The 23674-nt window shown below is 39.6% G+C and overlaps 1 protein-coding gene and 1 non-coding gene across 2 annotated transcripts in view; one reads left to right on the top strand and one right to left on the bottom strand.

Moving 5' to 3' along the window:
• Positions 1-23674, top strand: part of LOC105085558 (transport and Golgi organization protein 1 homolog) — a 111336-nt gene that overhangs the window by 6948 nt on the left and 80714 nt on the right. Inside the window, exons 4-7 of the mRNA XM_064482266.1 lie at positions 6974-7234; positions 7628-7712; positions 7811-7960; positions 8530-8677. The gene's annotated coding sequence lies outside the window, so the exon portion shown is untranslated. The remainder of the gene's footprint in view (positions 1-6973; positions 7235-7627; positions 7713-7810; positions 7961-8529; positions 8678-23674) is intronic.
• On the bottom strand, positions 4572-4695 carry LOC116151685 (small nucleolar RNA SNORA18). Its single transcript, XR_004135197.1, has one exon. It is a non-coding gene; the product is annotated as a small nucleolar RNA SNORA18 (small nucleolar RNA).

The raw sequence follows: 23674 nt of genomic DNA, 5'->3' as shown, positions 1-23674 counted from the left end.
GAGGGGTCACTAGGAGTGGAAGTGACCCAGTTGAGGGGTTAGGGGGTCCCGCCCAGGGTGAGGGCCACTTGGAGTGGGGGGACCCAGCTGAGGGGTGGGGGGTAATCCCAGGGTGAAGGGTGAGGGGACTGTCTCTGTAAGGTGGGGGACCTGGGGTAAGGCATAAGAGGTCAGCTAGGTTTGTGGGGGCTGTAGCTTAGGAGCTAGTGGGGCACAGCCTGGAGGTGGGGACTTCGGTGTGAGGAGAAGGAGCCTTGTCTTGGGGGTGCCATCAGTCGGAGACCAGGCCTGGCAGGGGGTTGGGAGGCAGTGACTGAGCAGGGGGTGTGGGCCTGGGGGTGTGTGGCCTGGCCCGAACCTGTGGTGATTCTAGTTGGGTGCCGGGACCCTGTGGGTGGCGGGGTGGGGGCATTGGGGTTAGGGGCTTGGCTGACCCTGGCCGCGAGGTGGGCCCGCCTTATCGCCCCACCGCCAGGCCCCAGTCACAGGGATCCTACTGCAGGAGCCTTGGCCTAGCCTCCGCGCGGAGGGCGGGAGGGGGAGGGGAGCGCACCGACGCGCATGCACGCGGACACGGGAGCGCACCCAGAGCGTGTGAACGCTGGGCGGGAGCCGGGTGCTCCTGAATCAGCTCCCAAATGAGGAACGCCTCCTGGGGTCTGGGCCACCCGCCGTTTGCTGTCGCTTTTGCTGCCATCGCCAAGCAGGTAAGGGGGCGCTGGTCTGGGCAAGCAGGTTGGGGAGCCGGCGGGTGAGGCCTGGGCTGTGCAGTTGGGGAGGTGCACAGGGAGGGGTGCGTGGGTGAAGTCCAGGCTGCGTGTCCTGTTAGGACCCTAAGGCAGGTCCCAGGCCCGCAGCCCCAGTTGTTTAGTAGTCACTGAACCCTGCTTCTTTCTTGGCCGTCACTCATTTGCTAGTTTGGGAAAGTTGGAGCAGCCTTGGGAGATGGGAGGGCGCTGGACCGCCCTGGACCACCTCAGACTGGCCCTCAGGCCATGGCCTTCCAGCATGGGTGGACCTGCCCTGGGAGTGGAGGCCGCCCCAGACCCTGTGGGGCACAGGCGAGCTTGGGCAGAATAACAGGCGAGGCCTGGCCCTTTGGGTGTTTGTTAGCCTGCCCCTGAGATCAAAAGCTTTTGACAAGTGTCATTTTAGTCTTTTGAGGAATCTCCCTCCTGTTTTACACAGTGGCTGCACAGAACTACTTTCCCACCAACAATGTAGGAGGCTTTTCTCCACAGCCTCTCCAGCATTTCTCCTCTGTGGATTTTTGAATGATGGGCATTCTAACTGGTGTGAGATGATACCTCATTGTAGTTTTGACTTATATTTCTTTGATAATTAGCAACATTGAGCCTTTTTTCATGTGCCTGCTGGCCATTTGTATGTCTTCATTGGAGAAATGCTGGTTTAGATTTTCTGCCCATTTTTTGGATTGGGTTGTTTTTCAGTTATTCACTTGTATGAGCTGTTTCTGTATTCTGGAAATTAACCCCTTGTCAGTCTCATTTTTTGCTAATATTTTCTCCCATCTCGTAAGTTGTCCTTCTGTTTTGCTTATGGTTTCCTTTCCTGTGCAAAAGCAGATAAATTCAGCTTGGCCCCATTTGTTTGTTTATTTGTGCTTTTATTTCTATTGCTGGGGTAGACTGCCCTAGGACAACATTGCTGAGATGTATGTAAGATAATGTTTTGCCTATGTTTTCTTCTAAGAGGTGTATAGTGTCTTGTCTTATATTTAAGTCTTTAAGACAGTTTGAATTTATTTCTGTGTAGGATGTGAGGGAGTATTCTGACTTCATTGATTTACATACAGCTGTCCAGTTTTCCCTACATGCTTTGCTGAAGAGACTGTTTTCTCCACTGTATGTTCTTGCCTTCTTTGTTGAAAATGAATTGACGGAATGTTTGTGGGTTTATGTCTGGGCTCTCTATTCTGTTTCATTGATCCGTTTGTCTGTTTGTTTTTTTTTCTTCCCTCCTTTTCCAGTTTTATTAGTTACAATTACTACAATTCGACTGCACATACCCATTATATTGCATGTAGACACATAGATACAGTATACTGTACTTTTTTTAGCTTACATATATGTACTACTTACTGATTCTGAGAAGAGATTACATTTTTAAACTTACATAGTTATTAAAGGAATAAAGCCAACTACAAAATAAGAATCAACAGAATATGTTAATCCAATCATAAAGGACAGATATGCTTACACATATTCAAGAAGTCAAAGTGATAATTAGTACATTGGTGGCCTTATTACTATTATTATTTTTTAGATTCCTCATATAAATGGTGTCATATGGCATTTTTCTTTCTCTTTCCAGCCCATTTCACTTAGAATGACAATCTTCAGGTCCATCCGTGTGGCTGCAAATGGCATTATTTTCTTCTTTTTGTGTGGCTGAGTAGTGTTCCATTGTATATATGTACCACATCTTCTTTATTGAGTCATCTGTTAGTGGACATTTGGGGTGTCTCCATGTCTTGGCTATTGTAAATATTTCTGCTGTGAGCATTGGGGTGCATGTGTCTTTTTGAATTTTATTTTTCTCCATATATGTTCCCAGGAGTGGGATTGCTGGATCACATAGTAGGTCTATTTTCATTTTTTTAAGGAACCTCCATAGTGGCTGCACCAATCTACAATCCCACCAACAGTGTGGAAGGGTTCCCTTTTCTCCACACCCCCTCCAGCATCTGTCATTTGTAGACTTCTCAATGATGGCCATTCTGGCTGCTGTAAGGTGATATCACATTGTCGTTTTGATCTGTATTTCTCTGACAATTAGTGATGCTGAGCATTTTTTCATGTGTCTGTTGGCTATTTGTATGTCTTCATTGGAGAATTGTTTATTTAGGTCTTCTGCGCATTTTTGGATTGGGTTGCTTGTTTCTTTGATATTAAGATGTATGAGCTATTTGTATATTTTGGAAATTAGTCTCCATCAGTCACATCATTTGCAAAGATTTTCTCCTATTTTGTAGGTTGTCTTTTCGTTTTGTTGATGGTGTCCTTAGTTGTGCAAAAGTTTTGAAGCCTAATTAGATCCCATCTGTTTATTTTTGCTTTTATTTCCAATACTCCAGGAGCTGGTTCAAAAACTGTCTTTCTGTAATGTATATCTGTGAGTGTTGTGCCTATATTTTGCTCTAGGAGTTTATAGTATCTGGTGTTACATTGAGGTATTTAATCCATTTGAGTTTATTTTTGTACATGGTGTTAGAAAATGGTCTAATTTCAGTCTTTTACAGGTCCAGTTTTCCCAGCACCACTTATTGAAGAGGCTGTCTTTTCTCCTTTGTATATTCTTGCCTCCTTTGTTGTAGATTAATTGACCATAAGTGTGTGGGTATATTTCTGGACTTTCTGTCCTGTTTCATTGATCTATGTGTCTGTTTTTGTGCCAGTACCATACTGTTGATTGCTGTAGCTTTGTACTGTTGTCTGAAGTCAGGGAGCATGATTCCCCCACTTCTGTTCTTCTTTTTCAAGATTGTTTTGACCATTTTGGGGTCTTTTGTGTTTCCATACAAAGTTTAACATTTCTTGTTCCGGCTCTGTGAAGAATGTCGTTGGTAATTTGATGAGGACTGTATTAAATCTGTATATTGTCTTGGGCAGTATGGTACTGAGGCCATTATTCCTTGAAATATTTTATTTATTACCCCTACTTTCTCCAGGTGCTCCAGTTCTACATGTATTAATCTGCTTGGAGTTACCACACAACTCACTGTTGTGCTGTTATTTAGTTTTCTTTCCTTGTGTTTCCTTTTGGATAGTTTCTATTATCATGCCGTCAAGTTCATTAGTATTTTTTCCTGCAGTTTCTAAACTGCTGTTAATACCATCCTGTGCATTTTTCATCTTAGATATTGTATTTTTCACCTCCAGAGATTTGGTTTGAACCTTTCTTATATGTTCTATGTGTTTACTTAGTATGGTTAATATTTTTCTACTATCATTAACATATGGAATATGGTTATAATAGCTATTTAGTGTCCCTTTTGAATAATTTTTTTAGTGTAAAGTCACACATGCTATTTCTAGTTCAGTTTCTTTTCTTTAAGTGTAAAGTATTGTGTAACATAGGCAAAATTATTTGTCAATACATTTTTTAAGAATTTCACATGTTCTGATTCCTTCCACTGCCCATCACCCTATCACCTTCGCTCCTCCAATGTTTGAGTTTTAATCTTCAAGAAACCCCTTTAAGAAAGATTTTTTGCTCAGTCAGCAGTTGTCATGTCAGTCAGTTCATAATTCTTTTAAAAAGTGGGCTTCTTTGATCTCCAGTGGAACATGGACACACTTCAAAAACTCCTCACCTGTAATCTTTGGGATCCAATTTCCTCAAGCAATTTACTTTAGGACTATTACATATTTGGGGTCTGGGAAGATACATCTGCCTGGTTCTGAATTTTAGACACTCTCTGAACATGGATTAGGTTCAAATCATATTTACTCCTAAGCTTACCACACCCTGGAGCAGTACTGATTGTTGGGATATGCCAGCACCTAAGATAAAAAAGCTTGTTAGGTTTCTCATAGTTTATTTACCAGCTCTGTCTTGTAGTTCTTTCCCACCGACCTAACACATAGTTCTGTGAGGAAAGGAAATCACAGTTACCCTATGAGTCATTTCCAACAGTGTAGGTCTACACAAAAAGCCCCATCAGGTGTCCTTTTTAAAAAAAAATTGAAGTATAGTCAGTTTACAGTATTGCACTAATGTCTGGTGTGCAGTGGAATAGGTCAGTCATCAGTATACACACATAGATTCATTTTCATGTTCTCTTTCATTATAGGTCACTACAAGACATTGAATACAGTTCCTTCTGCTGTACAGTACAAACTTCTTTTTTTATCTCTTTTATGTATAGTACTATCTGCATATCTTGAGCTCCCAATTTATCCCTTCCCACTCTCCACCCCCCGACCGGTAACCATACATTTGTTTTTAGTTCTGTTTCTATTGATTCATTTTTCTTCTTATTATGGGTATCTTACCTCTAATGGCCCTAATAAAATAATGTTGACTGGGTGGCTTAAACAAGAAATTTATTTTCTCAAAGTTCTGGATGCTAGAATTTGGTTTCACATGGCCTTTCCTGATTCTGTGTATGTGGGGAGAGACAGAGAGACAGAGAGATATAGAGAGCACACAAGTTCTCTAATGTCTTCCCTGCCTCTTATGAGGATTCCAGTTCCATCAGATCAGGGCCTTACCTTTAGTACCTCATTTAATACTAATAACTTCCCCAAAGGTCTAGATACTATCACATTGGTGATTAAGGCTTTAACATAGGAATAGTGGGGAGACACAATCATTCAGTCCACAATATGGATCCTATTTTTTTCTTTCTGTGCATTCCTGGTAATTTTTATTAGAAGTCAAACAATATGAGCTTTACTTTATTGGGTGCCAGCTATTTTTATGTTCTTCACAGTATCCTTAAGCTTTGTTCTGGGATGCAGTTAACTTATTTGGAGAAAGTTTGATATTCTTGAAGCTTTCTTTTAAACTCTGCACTAGACCAGAGAAACCTTTAGTTCAGGGCTCATTTTGCTCCCTTCCTGGGGCAATAACCTACTTAGTGCTTTATATAACGTTCTGGGGACTTTGAGGTTTTGTACTCTGGCGAGGGGGAATGTTTCTGGCCCTGTGTGAACTCCAGGAATTGTTCCTTCTGCTCCTTTTAGGTGGTTCTTTCTTTGGTTTTCGGTAGTGTCTTCATTCCTGTGCCCTGATTGGTACTGGGTTCAAGACTCAAGGAAACGTTTCCTCTGTAACTCCATCTCCTCTGCAGGACTTTGCTCTGTGAGTTCTAATTGCCTTGGACTGCAGACTCAAAAAACCACCTCCTCAATTACGGGAGACCACCAGGCTCCATCTGGGTTCCCCCTTCCTGTACTGGGGCTGGGAACGCCCTTTAAGCAGTGAGTCAGGGTAGTGGTCAGGCTCATTCTCATTTGTTTCATCACTCAGGGGTCCCAGTCCTGTGCTGCCTGATGTCCAGTGTCTGAAAAATGGTCATACATATGTGTGTATATATATTTTAAAATTTTTTGGGGATTTTTTTAGTCGTTTTGAGTTGTCCTTGCCTGTTTGAGCATGAAATTTTTTTTTAGAATCAAGGCAAGTTCTTCCCAGTGTTTTCTTCAGCTTAGTCTCACCATATGGAAGATGCTTATGACCTCTGAATGCTGAGATGACTGAACTGAATGAAATGCTCCTGCTTATAGGCTCTAATTATGTATGAAAAAAGGGATGGATTGGCTATTTGTGGATTTGGTCACCCATTTTTGATTGTTATTAAAAGGTAACTTAATAAATACTTTGTTTATATATTAATCAAACACTTTTTACATATAGTGCTTCCTACAGCCACTCAGCATATCGCAGTTTATCTCCAGGGCCCTTGAGATATTTTTCTGTGTCAGAGTTTCCTGTTCTTTGTGTCAATAGTCTTAACATGTTCATGGCAATCACAAAGAATAGAGTTAACTATAGACACTCTGACTAGTCATTTATTCATTGTACCTTTTTCTGAAAAGGCTCAAGTAATATTTCTGACCCTGTATTCACAATTTTTAGTATTCCCCACAATGTGTTTGCTATGGGAACTCTTTACAAATGGAAATAGAATAAAAATTCTAAAAGCTTATCTCCAGAAATGGATATTTTCTTTACTAAAGTTTCTTGGAATGCAAATAGGAAATCCTTGCAATGTTTACTTCCATTTTTTATTTATCAGCCAGATAAAGAGAAAACATCTTTCTGTGGTCTCACTGAGATTAGGCTTACACACCATCCTGAATTTATGAGAGATCACAATGCTAAGTAACAGAATAGTGTATACACTTAAGAAACTAGATAGTGTCTTTTCACATAAATGAGGGAGGCGGGCATAAACATTTTCTTTCACATGGTGTAACACTGTCATCTTCCTTTTATCTCACAGTGGTGGAAGATTAGAAAACCTTGAAACTGGATGAAGAAACAAAACACAAGAGTCACCTGGAAACCAGCACCTGGGAAAGTCATCAGCTACCGGATTGTGTGTCACCCTGTGGGGGCAGGAGACACCTAGTGGCCAAAGTGCCACCCACAGTCACCTCCCCAGTGTTAAAGTGGCTTCAGCCCCAGACCACATACGACATCACAGTTCTCCCAGTTTGCAAGACAGGAGAGGGGAAGCTTAGGCAAGGATCAGGCATGAAAGGTATAAAATGATAATTTTTAGGGGAAAGCGTGTAATGTTTTAAAGGGCGATTTTAATACATCTGCTTCCTTTGTAAATGTCTGAAACTGATTCTGTAATGAGTTACATTATAATGGTTAGATAGGATGCCTAAATAGCACATGATTTTTACCTATCTAGTTCCTGCTAAAATGATTCTACATATTAATGTCCTCATGCTAAACTAATCTTCTGAATTGGGAATACCCTTTATACTTCCACTTGGGCAGCGCTCTGTTATGATAATTTTCATTGGTTATGATGGCTTATGTTTTCTGACTTAACCATTTTATAAATACATATTTTGAACTGTTTTGTTTGTAATGATTCCTGTGTATATCCCTTAGATATTTTGAATTCACCTTACTATTATAGGGGCACTTAAATGCTCATAGAGACAAGAAGAGCTTGTTGCAGGCTGTGGCGAACTTACCTCACAAAGGAGGCAGGACCCTCACAGGTGAGTAAAAGTGTCTGGCATGCTTGGAGCTCTTGCTTGCGGTCAAAGCTTGTGGCTGAATAACTATGTGATGGCTTCTCTTTTAAAACTCCCACTAGGTATGGCTTTGAACTTCATTTGCCAGCAGAGCTTCAAGACCCAAGCTGGCGTGAGGCCTCAAGATTGATAAATTGGTGTTCTTATCACTGATGATGTTGAGGCCCCGTCAGAGCAACTCAAGGATGAAGGTGTGGAGCTGTTTGCTGTTGGTATGCACTGAAGAGACTGGCTGTGTCCCCAGCGCATACAAGTGTGCTGAGGATAGTTTTGAAGTTAATAACATTTTCTGAAGTATGGACAAACAAGCAAACACATTTTCACTATTATATAATTTATCAAAATGCTGTGTCAGGACGTTAATTCATTTTCTTCTTTTCTCCTTGTAATGATCCGAAACTCTGGCTTCTTGGAAGAGAGTAATGGGTCAAGAGGACAAATAGGATTCAGGAAAATTTCTGTTTGACTTTCCATAGTGCTGTGATTATTTTTGATACCCGTTATTTTTAATTTACAGAAAAAACACTGAAGAGACACTTTTGGTGGGGAATTGGTGCTAGAAGCATTTAGGAGAATCTAAACAAAATAGTCTTTGGTTAATATTATTTTTTTGTGTCTCTTTTATAACTAGAGATATGTAGTCACCTGACTATTGAGGAACATCATATCTATGTTCTAGTTAGTATTGAATACATAGGGGTAGCCCTTGAAATATTGGCTTTATTCCATTGATTTTTTTCTGAGACTTGTTTTTTAATTTGTATGCAACCATTTTTCCAAGGTATTAAAAATGCTGATGAAGCTAGATTAAAAGATGACTGCAGCAGATCCCGATGATCCCCACGCATGCAATGTAGCAGATTTTGTGTCCCTCTCCAGGATCCTGGATGACTTCACCCTCAACTTGTGTAACAGCATCAGAGGTCCAGGTAATGTTAGCCCAGGGTTTGTCACCTTCACCATGTTTGATATTTTGGCCCAGATAATTCTTTTTTGGATGGAGGGAGTGGATTCTTTTGTGCATTGTGAGATGTTTAGTAGCATCCCTGGAGTCTGCCCACTGAATACCAGTAGCATCCCCTGAGTCATGAAATCTGCTTGCCTACTTATCCTTGACCCGCCTTGAAGACCTTTATGGACTGTTATATTATGTCATCACCAGGATGAGCAGGCTGGTGATTAGCTGTCATGTCCCTTCAGGTTTAATGTAACTATGATAGTACACTTGTTTTAGCTTCTTTAAATCTTTGTCCTTCTAAACATGCTCAGATATTTTTTTTTAAAGAATAGATTATTGTTCATTCCTTTGTTTTCAACATTTGTTGCACAATGTTGGGATGGTAAGATTTTGGTCAAAGTTTGTGAAGATCATGCTGAAATTTCTAGGGAGCAATTTTTTTTTTTTTTTTTTTTTTTTTTTTTTTGGCCACAGATTGGTTCCCTGGAATAATTGATAGATAATACATTGGAGAAATATTCTCATACAATATTTTTAAAAAACAACTTAACTTAGATAATCTGGGGCTGACACTTAAATTGTTGATTGATTTTTTTTTTTTATTTTAGTGTTACCCAGTAAAATTGAGATTAACTCTACTTCCCATCTGAATTACTTTGAATGTTAATTGTGAAATGGATGCAAATGTGGATTGGGGAAATTGTTAAATATGTATGGAAATGTTGATTGGAGAAATTGTTCTGTACAACTAAAGACTCAGTCTTCACCTTAGGTTTGTGAAGCAGCTGCCAGAGCTCAAATTCATGCTGTAAGAATTTAATTCCAATTTAATTTAACTGCACCAATTTCATTTCAGTTATTTCAAATGTTTTGTTTGTGTATAGTTTTTTAAGAGCCTCATTTAAGAATTTTTTTCAGGCTTTAGTGTATTTTTTATTTGAGTAATTAATAGGTATTTTGGGGGAAGTGTGGATTAGATTTAAACATTGTACTTATTGGTTGTAAAAAAATTTTTCCAACTCTTGGTTTTTGTTAAATAATTAAAACAGTTATTGGAGTTTATGTGCCTATATTCTGTTATATTGGGTTTCTAGCCCTTTAAGCAGAATATAAGCATGTGCCCAGTTTATGTTTTTTCTTTCCATATCTTCATAAAAAGACCCATTGATTTTAAAAGAATAGCTTCCTAGCACACCAGTAAGTACAACTGTGGTAATTCCCTGCCTCCTCCACCACTACTTTGTGCTTTAGTGCAACCTTTATTATATAACCATAAAAAACTGGGAAGAGAACTGTGCACTGTAGATACTAGACCTGCACTCTAACTGAAGTCTTTGATAATAAGAGCTCCCTAAGCCTCTTAATTGTTTTATTTATTTATGGAAGGTGGTGCTTCCTCTAAAATATATATATACGTCTTTTCTTATATCGCATACACTTGCTGTTGTTTTGAAATAATAGTTGTATGGTGTTTACATTCATTTCTTTTGAAAATCCTGTTTAACCATGGATTCACTTACTCAGGTTGTTGGCAAAAGTGTGGAACTGCATCAGATCTTGCTATGTTAAATAGATGGGAATATTAGATGCTGGAATTTTTCAGAAGTGATTCATGGCTTTTGTGTTCATTCTCTGTATCATCAGCTTCCTAGGGAGAGTTCTTTTAGAAACAGGATCAACTCTTGGAAATTTTTCTGTAGTTAATTTGTATCTGGTCATTTAAAGGCAAAAGTGGCCCATTTTGACTCTGATTTAGTCATCTGCTTTGACTTCAGTAGTTTTAATCCTTGTCCCCACTACTGTTTCCTCTCATTTGGAGTCCGGGCACAGTTCCAGCATTTAGCTGAAGACTGCAGGACAGATAAAGCATACTAGCTTCATTAGGTGGTTTTCACCAAAGTGGGTCTGAACCGGTCTGAGTTTGTGATTGAATGATTACAAATGTGTCTAGTGCTTTACAGTTTTTGAGACTATGTAATTTCACATACCTTCTTTCTATATTTTATTTCCATTTGATATTGAAAACTGATCTCAGAAATCCATTTCAAAATAGAATAGAGTGCTTGAGCCAGTGAGGGGATCAGACTTACGGGTCAGAAATTGACTCTGTGTAGGAAGTCAGCAGGACCAGATGCCCTCTATTTTCTGGCTCTGTAGGCATCTGGATCTGTTAATATACAGATGACAAATTTTGACCAGGTTTGAAATTACATTCTTTAGCAGAGGAAACATATCATTAGCTCTGCAAATTAGCCTTGCAGTGTTCAGGGAATTCAGTAAGTGCCTGGCCCCAAATGATAAACTGTTATTGTAATTTTATTTCATATAATAGAGTTTAGGCATTTTTTTTTTTAAGATGAAAAAATGGTTTGGGCAACTTCATGAATTGATATGACTGTTACATCAATTTACTTTTTAAAGAATAATTCATGTTTTTGAAAGTTAAGTCATAGTATCAAAAGGTTTAAAATAGAACAGCAATCTCCTCTGCCACCCCCAGTCCTCCTATCCACAGACAACCACTTTCAGCTCGATTTAGTTTTCTCAACATATTTACCTACATCCATCTAAGTAATATACTGTTATTTCTTAATTTATCCATTTTAGGTATCATCTCTTGACATCTTGTTTGGTAAATGAGGACATGAGTGTTTGTGTTACCCTCCCCCTGCCCCCTCTCCATTTCTCAGTATAATTAGATTATAATTTTTGATTAATATGGTGATTGCTTTTTTTTGTCTGGTATTTTATTTTTTCCTTGAGTTAATAACTGCCTTTTAAAAAAAAATTGCATTTTGCCTTCCATACATTTTCTCCCAAGTATAACCTATAAATCTGTCAAATGTCTATGAGTATTACTTTCCAAGCACTTTAAACACATAATCTCTTAGTTTTTTTTTTTTTTTTTTTTTTTTTTTTTTCTGAAGATCTTCCCGGAGCACTCTGGCTCCCATCTGAGCTGAGACTTCTCTGGGCTGGCTGGACAGTTTTTATCCTGTGATTCCCTTGCTTTTCTCTTGTGTTGGATCTCCTATTTCCTGGATCCCAGGTCTGTATTTTTCTTGGTTTATTAGACCATTTTGCTGGCATACATCATTTAGCTCCCTTCTCGGGGGAGGCAAATTTTTGACCCCATGCAAGTCTGACATTTTGATTTTACTTTTATTACTTCATTGCTTGACTGACTATAGACTATTAATTTGAAAATATTTTCCTTTTAGAGTTTTGAAAGCAGTGTTCCTTTGTTTTTAGGCTTCCAGTGCTTCTGTTGAGAAACCTGATGCCCTCCTGATTACTGTTCCTTCATATAGGTCTTTCTGCTTTTTTCCTGGAAACTTTTAGGATATACCCTCTAGCCTCGGTGTTCTGGAATTTCAGAACGATGTGTCTTCACGTGGTTAGTTTTTCTCTTGTTGTCATGGATGCTTAGGGGACTTTTCAGTTTGTACATTGGAGACTACACTCATCCTCCCATACTTAATCTCTTCGTTGCTGCCTTTCTCTTTGTACATCTCCTGTTAATTGAATGTTGAGCGTCCTGGGTGGAACCTGTAATTTTCTTATCTTTTTATTTATTTGCCTTTTGGTTCGAGTTCCTGAGCTATTTCCTTTTTTTTCCCCTCCCAATCTTTCTATTGAATTTTGATAATAATATTCTTTATTTAAGGGCTTTTTCTCATTTTTCTGACCATTGCTTTTCCATCCATTCTGTTTCTGTTGTTTTGCTGTATCTTTTCTTATTACTTCTGGGTTTTAGAGTTTGTTTTGAAGCTTTTCTGTACTCCTTGCATTGTTTCTGTTTCCTCTGGGTTCCTCTATTTCTTTTCAAAATGATTCTCTCAGACGAGATGTTTTCTTCAAGGGTCTTGTTTTATCTTTGTCTGAACAGCTCTGTAAGTTTGTCTGTAAGGGTGAGGCTTGTCTGCAGTGGGCTTCACTGTGAGGTTAGGGAGCAGGCTGCCTTCTTCATTGGAGGAAGACATCTTTGTGGGGTTTTGTTTTTGTTTTTTTGCAGCATTTAGTTTTTCAGTCTTCCTTCTGGGGGCTGTACACTTGGCCACTGATGTTCTGACATCAGGATGTAGGAAGTTCTGTGAATCAGTCGTTCATCACAGCCTTTGGACCCCTTGTGTTCAGTCCCATCTGTACCTTTGCTGTCTGCTGTGCTCAGTGTCCCTGAGCCCAGAGCCCCCTCCCACCTGCACTTCCCTCTGCCGGCACTTAGGTTGTAGCTTCCTTCACACTACTTAGGTTGTTACTGCTCCTCTAACTTCTTCCTGACTCTCAGAAGTGTGTTGAAATCTTTTATCTGCTTTTCTGGCCTCACATGTTTTCTTTATCTTTGGGAGTTAATATCAACTTAATTTCTTTATTGTCCGGTTTAGTGGGAAGTTAGGATGGAGAAGAGAATGAAGCAAGAAGTTGGTCTGCCATATTTAACTTGGTGTCTATTTTTAAATGAAATATTTTAATCTGGTTTTTAGGGCAAAATGCTAAGAAATGGGTCTGATTAGTTACCCTCCAGAGAGAGAGGTAACTCAAACTGAAATTTTGCAGTACTGTGTTTGAGTAAAATTTCACTCAGATTTACCTTCCCCAATGAACAGAGCAAAGTATTGTTGCTATTACCAGAGTCAGCTGAGAGAGCAGATAAGCCCAAGGGTTTGACTCTGCTTGGGAAGCCAGATTACAAGCCAGACGCTGGGTATGTAACAGAAACATAGTTGTAAAGCCACTTGGACCACTGCAGTTAATATGTTGTACTATTTTTACTGGATTAGTTCATCATCCATCAGTAAGGGGAAATTAATGTCAGGTTTGTGGTACTCTTTGGCTCTGCACGATAGTAATTTAACCTTTTCCCTTGTGTTTTATAATGAAAAAAAAAACATGTTCTTAATTGGAAGTAAAGAATAAAATTTCTTTAATCTCAAAAAACCTTTTTATTTTGAGACAATTTCATACTTAAAGAAACATTAAGAATAGTACAGAGAACTCCCATCCAGTTGTCAATATTTTCCCACACTTGTGTTATGTGTGCATCTTCTTTTTATCCACCCTCTTCCCACCCCCAGCCCCTGCCCCCCTCCCCACTGCCCAGTAATTTGCAGACCTAATGCACCTTCATCCATTAATAGTTTAGGTACCCCACCCCCCCACCAAAAACAAAGACTTTCTTTTCAGTAAGTACAGGATATTGGTCAAAACAAGGACATTTAATAACATTTAATAACTAGTACAATAGTATTACCTAATATGCATTCCATATTCAGAGTTCTCCAATTGTTTCAGTAATGTCCTTTATATAGTGTCCTTTATAGCTATTTCCCCTTTTTTGTCCCCCCACCCACCTCCCACAGATCTAATCCAGGATCATGCTTTTCATTTAGTTGAGATCAATCTTTAGTCTCCTTTAATCTGGAACAGTTCTTTATCCTTTCTTTGTCTTTCACATCTTGGTATTTTTGAAGAATACAGGCCAATTATTTCATAGAACGTACTTCAATTCGAGTTTTCCTGATGCTGCTTTATGATTAGATTCAGGTTATGGGTTGTTTGGGTGGGCGTACTACAGAAGTAATGTGTCTTCTCAGGGCATCGTGTCAAGAGGCATGTGAGGTTGTTTGTCTCATTCTGGTTATGTTAACTTCTATTATTTTATTAAGGTAGTATTTGTAATGTTATTCCACTGTGAAATTGCTCTTTTCCCCTGTATTATTAACAAGTAACTTACACAAGATGCTTTGAGATTTTAGGAATGTCTTGTTCCTCATCAGACTTGCACCCAGTAATTTAGCATCCATTGATGGTTCTTGACTGAATCAGTTGTTACTAGGATGATTCCAAGATGTAGGTTTTCTAACTCATTTCTCCGTGTATTTAGGGAAGAGCTTTCCTTTCTCTCCCATTTGTTTATTTATTCATTTATTTTATTAACATGGACTCATAGATTTTTATTTTATACTGTGATACTCTGTTACTTATTTTGAGGCTCAAATTGTTTTAGATTTGGCTAGTGGGAGCCCCTTTAAGTTTGAGATGCTGCCATTGTTCCTGGAGCCCTTTCTTCCTGGCACAGCAAGGTGCCCCAGGCATGGCCTGCCCTAGTCTTGGAATCAGTCACTTCTCCAGGTAGCCCTCATTCTTTCTAGTGGGGGGTAAGATTTATAAACTAAGATTTCTCAGCAAATAAGAGCTAAGAAACATAAATAAACAGACATGTCTGTATCTCTGTGTGTGTGTGGGTGTGTGTGACCATGAGTTCATACTGATACATGAACTCCAGTTCAACCCTACAGGTCTAGTCTTGCTCTTTCTGTCCCCATCAATGAGAATCTGGTTCCCATTATCCTCAACATTCTTACTTGTTTGCTCAGTTCCATAAGCAGAGAAATTAGTTCCAAACTGCTAACCCATACCTTTTAACTAGAGATCAATATTTGTTTATAGTTCTTTTTGTCTATATACTGACAGTATATAAAATGTTATGTTCAGAAGTTGTTTGGGTTAGTTTCCTTCCCTCTTTTAATACACTTAATTACTTGATTTACAGTTAGCTTCATTTGTTTGTGTTTGATTTCCATTTTAGATTTTTTCCACCTTGTCCTTGCTGATTTTACTTTTTAAGTGTATAAAACATGAATATGGTCCCCAGAGTTAAAACTCTAAAGGGTTAAAACTATAAAGTACTGTATCAAGAAGTGTCACTACCTGATCCTTCCTCTCATTGCTTCCCATCCCGGTAGACAAACCAGTTCCTTTGATCTATCCTTCCTGTGTTTCTTTTTATTAAGAAAAAAATAAAAAGCAGGTACATGAGTATTTTCTTATTTTCTCTCACAAAAGGTAGCAAACTAAGTATACTCTTTTGGCATTTTCTTCTTTCATTTAATGGTATATTCTGTTTATCACTCCATGTTTGTAGTAATTCTCCTTATTTTAAACAGCTTCATAGTATTCCATTTGTGATGTCAGTTAATTCAAACATTCTCCTATGTTTGGGCATTTAGGTTGTTTCCAGGATTTTACAGTTTCAGACAATGCTGCAGCTAATAGCCTTACATATATATTTGTATTATTAGGTATCATCAGGGAAGAAGAAAAGTTTTAACTTTTTAATTGAGCAGTAATGAGTAAGTGATTTTATAATAATACTTCAAACTATTCATCTGCCAGCTCCTATCTTCCCATCTACTGTGATCTTACAAATGTATTTAAGGCTGTGGACATGAAATAATTTATGGTACTTAGATTTCTGTCTGGGAAACCTTGAAATTAGAGAGCTGGAAATGGCCTTGGAAGTGTTTCTGGTCTAGGTCCAGGTTCATTTTAAGCAACTGGCTATTCCTTTTACATACTGATCAGTGCTTTTTACCACTGAGTACTCAGACCCAGCTGTTTCTAGTGCTTTTTTCTTTTAATTTAATTCATGTCGGGTTCCTTCCTGTCCTGCTGTTAACTGGCTGCTTCCTGGGGTTATAGAATGGCAGTTGGATAAGACAGTTAAACACAGGATAGAAACAAGGATTTGGGTGTCCATTTTCTCTGGAAGGTCTGAGCACATTAGTGAGTAGCATAAACTCAGGGGTGCATCTTGGATTCCTAGATAATGCTGCTGGCCATCTTAGGTGGTTGATGACTCCCAGTCTTTTGTCCTAGCAAATGGGCATTGAGGTAGAAGGGGGACCTCCTCCTGTATTGCTGGATAACCACACCAACACAGCTTCCTGTTAGAAGGGCCATGAAAGGGTTATGTATATGTTGAGATAATGACTCCCTCAACTTAGGGTTGCCTGGAGCCTCCAAGCAGGTCACTTCTGGCCCTGAGATGATGCTTCAATTTGTGCACATGCTCTATACAGATGTTACCATTTTTCATGTGTGTACTGACATGGAAAAGGTTAGGAAAGTAGGCTAAAGCAATCTCAAATTAGCCTCTAAGAGCCAAGGACAGTGCCCCTTAGAGAAGAATTGACTTATTTAGAGTAGATTAAACCTACTATCTGTAAAAATAAGCTGATCACCATATCTTAAATCTGGTGTGATTTGAAATCATTTCTGTTTACTTCTTTGCTAAAACAAAAGTTAGAAGTTGAAAAAACAAATTTTTAATGACTTGGCCTGAAACCCCACTATATGGATGTTGGAATACCCAAGGTATATTTTGATTGGTTAGATTGGTGCACCATGATTTAATCTCTGTTCTGAATACCTCTCAGTTAGGTGTATTTCATTATAGTTTTGACACCTAAGTTGCTTCTCTGCTTACATGTTTTATCTGAGTAGTATCTCATTGTCTAAACCCTTTTGCACATCTCTCAAAATGTGCTTCTGAAGTATTTATTTTACTTTAAACATATAAAATTTAATGATTCTGACATTAAGGTAGTTATAGTTGTTATCAATTTTGAAATAAGCTTATTAAAACAGACTTTTATCTCATTCATTTGATGTTTTCAATATAATTTAATTTTAGGTCAGATAAAAGAGGAGTTTCTGAGGGATTTTTGCTGACTTTGGCTTAGATACTTGGAATTTTTCTCTGAAAAGGAATTGTCAGCTGCAGGTCCTTTTAATGAGTGTAAACTCAGGGGAGAAGTTCTGAGAATTAGTAGTCATGGTATATGTGGACATACGTTAACTGCTTTGTATAGAATCACAGTCACCAGAATTAACCCTGACAGCCATTTTACTCTTTTTAGTATATTTTTAAGGGAAGGGAACTGAGAGTCACTGGTGCTTTCTGTTTGCTAGGCCTCTTGTCGTGTACTGGATACCATTTTTCTCATGAATCCCTCACCATAGCCATTTGAGGAAGAGGTGGTGTCTGTCCTCTGTTTGCAGATGAAGAAGCAGGCTCTGGAACCACCTCCTTAAGGCCAGAGAGTAAGAGACTGGCAGAGCCAGCAGGTGAGCCTCAGACTGTTGGTTCTGGAGCCTGTGCTTGCTTCATTATGCCACATGATCTCTGATGTGTTCCTTTTGAGTCCACAGAGTAACAGTTACATTCCTAGTAGGGTAACAAAGTCAGTTTGGTACACTTTTGTATTAAAGAAGGAAGGAGTTTTTTGGCAGGATTAGAGGCAAGGGCAGGGATCAAGGCCTCAGTGTAGTTCAACCAAAATGACATAGAGCAGAGTCCTGGTCACTGTGCCCGTCTCCTGCTTCCTCCTCCTGGGCTAGCTATGCACCATTTTTCTGAGAACTTTAAAAGTGTACGTACTTCCTCAGAAATCCTGGGAGTCTGGTCAGGATGGGGGCTCTGAGCCAGCTACAGAGGCCTGGGATCAGACACTGCTGATAGAGTGTGATGGGGATCAAGCCAGGCTGGCTGAGGACCACGTCAGGGCTCGTAGTAGAGAGAACTGGAAACAGAGATGGAGTAGGCTGTTCTCAACTCAGAATTACCTACAGTCAGTTTTTCAAGTCTAGCCTTCAATAAATGTGAGGCTTCCCAGAGTGCTTCTTAAAGAGCATAAACCAGAGAGGCAGAAGGAAGGAAGGACAGCTTTAAATGAAGAGAAAAGGAATTCCTGCAGGTGCCAATGACATTTTTTAAAGAATTTTCATCAAGAATTTGGGAATAGTGTCTCTGAGATTTTTGAAGTTTGTTTTTACAATGTAGGGCAACATTATGAGTGTGGTTTTGCTCAAGAAAGAATTAGGTTGTCATATGGTATTAAAATCTGGGTTTAAAATACTGATGGGATAAAGAAAGAACCAGTTTCAAGGATGGTGGCAGCTTGGTGATGGGCTGGCATGCTTTACTCCCGTTACCTCTGTTGCAGAGAGGATAGTCTGGTCTTCAGTTTTGATTCTTGTGGGGTAGAACCTCTTGAAGGCTCTCATCCTCACTTCTGCTAAACAGCAGCATCAGTCATTCCAGCGAGTTGTTTGGCAGAGGTGAATGCTGGAAGCTCTATCACTGATGCCCCTCCTTCTCCAGGTGTCCTGTTATCTCTTGCTGCATAACAAATTGTCCTACATCTTAGTGACTTACAGCAACCATTTTATTTTGCTTATGATCTTATGGTGGGTCAGGAGTTCAGGAGGAACTTGGCTGGTGTGGTATCAGCCAGAGAACTTGAGGCTGGAGCATCCACTTCCAGGATGGCTTCTTAACTCACATGTCTTGTGCCTGTGTGTCCTGGTCTCCATTTCTGCCCCTCTCCCTTTCCTACCTACCCCTCCCCTCCCCAGCCTCTGTGGTATCATATTCTGCAAGGTCTCTCTGTGTCATCTGGTTTCTCATAGGATGTTGGTCTCAGGGTGATTAGGCTCTTACATGGTGGCTGGCTTTCCCAAGAGCAAGCATTCCAAGCAGTAGAAAGAGGAAACCATCATTTCCTGAAAACCTAGACCTGCAAACTGACACGCAGTCCCTTCAGCCATACTCAGGTGATCAGGGCACTGGCAGAACCTGCCCAGATTGCATGGAAGAGGCACAGATGAGCCTCTGATGGGAGGCGTGTCAAGGACTTTGAGGTCATCTTTAATCTGTAGCAGGGCCTTTAAACAGGAGAGAATCGCTATGAGAAATCCTGAACTGTGACCTCACCAGAAAACAATTTACTCATCTAATGACTCAGGAGAGATCAACATTCCTCGCCTTGAATAAAAAATGGGACCAAGGCAAGAGAAAACTGCCAGGAAGGTGGCAGGAAGGAGGAAGGTGGAGAAGATTGCCTTTCTGACCAAGATAAGCTTTATTTCACCACTGCCTTCCTGCCTTGGCCCTGGACACTGGGTTGTGTGATCTCTGTGAGTCCCAGCCAGCCACTTCTGACCACTGTGGGTGTGGGGCTCATGCTTAGTCTCCCAGGCTCTGCCTTGGCTCCCTTCCTGGGCCCTGGGCACCTCCCGTTGCTCTGTGTGAGAGCTCTCCTGTTCTCCTGATCCAGGGAACCCAGCACCCACTCCCAGAATGAGCAGCCTTGGGTTCCAGTGACTGAGCAACAGGCAGTGGTTCTGGCTGCCCTCGGGCTGCTTTGGCACCTCTGGCATTTCTCAGTGTAGCTGGCTTCCCTGGACTACGTTATGGCCGAGTCCCTGCTTTCTCTATGTGACATTACCACTCTTTCCCCCTGTGATTTCAGAAGATTTGAGCTGAAGATAGCAGAGAATTCAGAACTTTCAGCATAGAACAGGCTTGTGAACATTCGGTTCAAAGAGCATCCATGGTGTAAAGAAGATTACATGCCTTTCTCCCAAAGATTTAAAAATATGTCAGTTGGAGGGCAAGCTGGGTTACTCCTGGAATATGTTTCTACTTACATATGTACTGGAATATTTATAGAATTTTAATGCTAATTCTGCCCTGTCCTCCGATTTCAAGAGGAATAACTGTTTTACTACTGATGCTTTTATGGAGAGAGAGAGAGACAGTGTTTTGAATAGCTGCTGCAAACATTTTTTCATTGATCATGTTTTTACAAACCTGTTGAGTTGTAATCTTGGATTTTGGTGGATCTTACCACATGTTTAATAATTTAGAATAAGTTTATTTCATTAGGACAACATTTTAATATCAGTATCTTTTAATTTAAGACATTAAAATTTTATTTTTATTATAGAAGTAATGCTTTTTGAAAAAATTCAAAGTGTATAGTTGAAAGTAGGTCCATGTGGCTCTAATCCCCCATCCCATTCTTTTTACATGACTTATAGCAGTTACTATACACCCTCCTAGACTTTAAAACATTTTATATATGGGTATATAATACATACACAGAAGCACATAGTATGGACTCTTTTTAAAGCAAAAATGACAAGTTTCTGGACTTACTGTTTTGCAGCAGTCTATACCTTCAGACACCAAGTTTGAGTCCCAGTTCTGTCACTTACTAATTTATTAGCAAGGTGTGTAACTCCTGTGCCTCAGCTTCCTTATCTATAGAACAGGCCAAAGAATAGTACGCACTTCCTTGGATTGTAGAGAGTTAAATGAAGTAATAGTTATAACGATGTGTAGTGGTGGTTGGCACATTGTATGTACTAGATAAATACCAACCAGATAAAAATGAACTTCCTTTAAAAAAACACATATTACAGATGTTTTCTTAAGAGTTGCTAATCTTCTTAAGAGTTGCTAAGTTGCTAAGCTTAAAGAGTGTTGCACTTTAAAACATCCTCTGTGTTGTGGGTGGGACAGTGTTCCAAGTCTCACTGCTGTAGCAGCATGTCTGTACTGGTTTTGTACAGCGATTCCACAGGCTTCCCACCCTTGCAGTTGCAATGAGTTGCTGTTACTGATGGGCAATGAGATAGGTATGTGTTTGCCTTTAGAAGATTATACTGTTTAGCAACTGATCTTTTTGCTAACTAAGCCTTTAAAGAAAATTAGGAGAGTGGAGTTGGCAGAATTATATCTATGGGGGAATGACATGATTGTTTAATCTACTTTTTGCTTTATCTTCTTTGAATAATTTTATGATTAGAGGGGACCTGCTAATTACCTAGTCCTCATTTTACGGTGAAGAAATTGACCTAGAATAGTAGTGAATTTCTCCATTGTATCACTAGTAATGGTGGAGACAGGACTGGAATTCTGGTCTTCAGATCCTCCCTGTCTGCATCCTTAAGAAACTCAGGAGCCTCTCTACCAGTTGAAGCAGCTGTTGAATAATGGATGCACTATAAGTGGCTTGCCTGTCAGTGCTGGGTGCTTGAACTGTTTTTTGTGTAGAGACAGTGACTAAGTTGTATCATAAGCACTGGTGTGTGGTGTTTTATAAGAAAAACTTTAGAATTCCAGGAGAATTGTTGATGGGCTTTGGATAGCACATGTATTCTGTATTATTTGGTTCTGTGTAGTGAATACTAAGGATATTGAAGACCAGTGGTTATGTGGGGGAACGTTACATTCAGTGAGGGTGCCGCTTCGTCTTGTGAACACCACTCAAAAATGTTCGTGTGTAAATAGGCCCCTTTAAGCATGGAGCTCCCTGGTTTTCTGCCCTTCTCGATCTCTTGATGAAGGAGCAGACTACTGTTTTCTGGAAGGTAGATCACTTGGTTGCCTTCCCTCTGCCTCTGTGCCCCGGCAGTTCTCACCCCCTGATTTCCAGGAGAGTTAAAGCTTCAGGTTGGGGGAGTCTTTAGGAAAAGGACATGAGTGTGAGTGTGTTTTGGAGGCTGGGCTCCTGCACCTCTCTCCCCGCTTCTCCTTTGTGGGGAATGGCCCTAGCTCATGAGAGGATCAGGAGTCCCCACTCCCTCCCAAGGGGAGCTGCTGACTTGCAGGGTTTGTGATGAGGAGGAGAGCAGAGCTGGGGAGGCTCCTGAGGCTGCAGCAGGAGGAGGGGAGAGGAGGGAGCTTGACAGTACCAGCCACCAAGGCTGCGAGGGCCAGGGTCTGAGAAGGGAGACACCGAGCTGGGGGTTGGAAGAATCTAAGTATATGGGAGAGATGGCTGGAGGAGAGTAACTTTGAGGGCATTTTATAATCTGATCGAAAGAAGACAAGCCTGTTTATGAGATCCAGAACCCTGTCGTGGCCACATGTAACGTGGGAGAAATATACTGCCTGGCTTCCTGGCCTTGACATCACCTTGAAGTGTAATTAGGCATGATAAAAAGAGCCTTTATAAGTTCTCAGACACCTGTTAGAACTTCTACAAGGTTCCATTCTTATTATCCTCTTTCTTTCAAGTACCAGCATTTAAGATTAAAACAATAAAAAGCTTCAGTTTAATATTTTTATGTTTTGCTGAATAGATAGTGTATTTATAACTTAAAAACACTTTATTGACTATAGTTTTATTATATACACACACATGCACACACAATATAATATTTCAGTTATACTATGATTCTTGTAGTGTTTTATAGAAGAGCCTGGAAAATTCTAAGGCAGTTTCCATAATAGGAAATGTGTTCATTCTACAGATAAACTTGGAACTTGTCTCAAGCCTACAAATTGAGACTACCTTTTATGCTAAGATATTTCCTCTGGCTCCAAGTCTAGCAACACGGCCTCCCTGACCGTCTCTGGGCTCTGGTCCGAGGACGAGGATGATTATTACTGTGCCTCATATAGAAGTGGTGGTCGTTTTGTGCAGTGGTCCAAGTCCATGGGGAAGTGAGATCAAAACCCGCCCTGAACACTCAGCTCTTCTCTCCCAAACTCAGGCTTTCATATTTTTCTTATTAGTTTGTTCTGAAGTAATTAGAAAATTAAATAAAAATTTAAAGATTTCATGAAAAAAAGATATTTCCCATTAAGGTGATTAAAATAAATGATTTTAAGATTATTTGTAGTATACTTTTATTCATGGTATTCCCTGTTCTATTCTTAGTTTTTTGAGATTTTAAAGTAAAAAGATAAATTTAAAAATTGAGAGTTTAAAGCCAATATTTTTTTGTTCTATTTTTGGGTACAAATCTGGATAAGGTGTATATATACAGAGTGAATATTCTCCAAAGCATTGTAATAAATGGCTTCAGAATGCCCCATAATAACTATCACTATAGCTTCCTGGCCTTCAAATGTGTTTCTGGTGAGAAATTATTAAGCTTTCAGAGAGTACTGTCATTTAAATAGCCAAGATCAGCTGTCCTAACACATATTGTCTTAATTTTCTTATTGTAAATATTCATGATAGAAGAAACTGGGTTTCTTAACTCAGAAAGTGAGGTCTTTTTTGAGATTTGGTTAAAGGCACACTTACTTCCAATGTTTTAGAAAGTCAGTACTATTTTATTTCTTTTTATTCTTTTTCCTCATCCTTATCTTAAGTGCCTATTTATTTATTTGAAATGCAATTGACATAATATAAAATTAACCATTTTAAGGTGAACAGTTTCATTCAGTGCATTTAATACATCTACACCTACCACCTCTATCTTGTTTCCAGATATTTTCATCACCCCAAAGTGAATCCCATACCTATTAAGCAGTTACTCCCCATTCCTTCCTCCCCTTAGCCTTAGGGTACCTTTTATAAAATTTGAAATTGAGAAATTAAAA

Source organism: Camelus dromedarius, chromosome 35 (genome assembly GCF_036321535.1).
Source record: "Camelus dromedarius isolate mCamDro1 chromosome 35, mCamDro1.pat, whole genome shotgun sequence".
NCBI classification, from domain to species: Eukaryota; Metazoa; Chordata; class Mammalia; order Artiodactyla; family Camelidae; genus Camelus; species Camelus dromedarius.
Note: the sequence above shows the minus strand (reverse complement) of the source record. Positions and strands in the feature narration are given on the sequence as shown.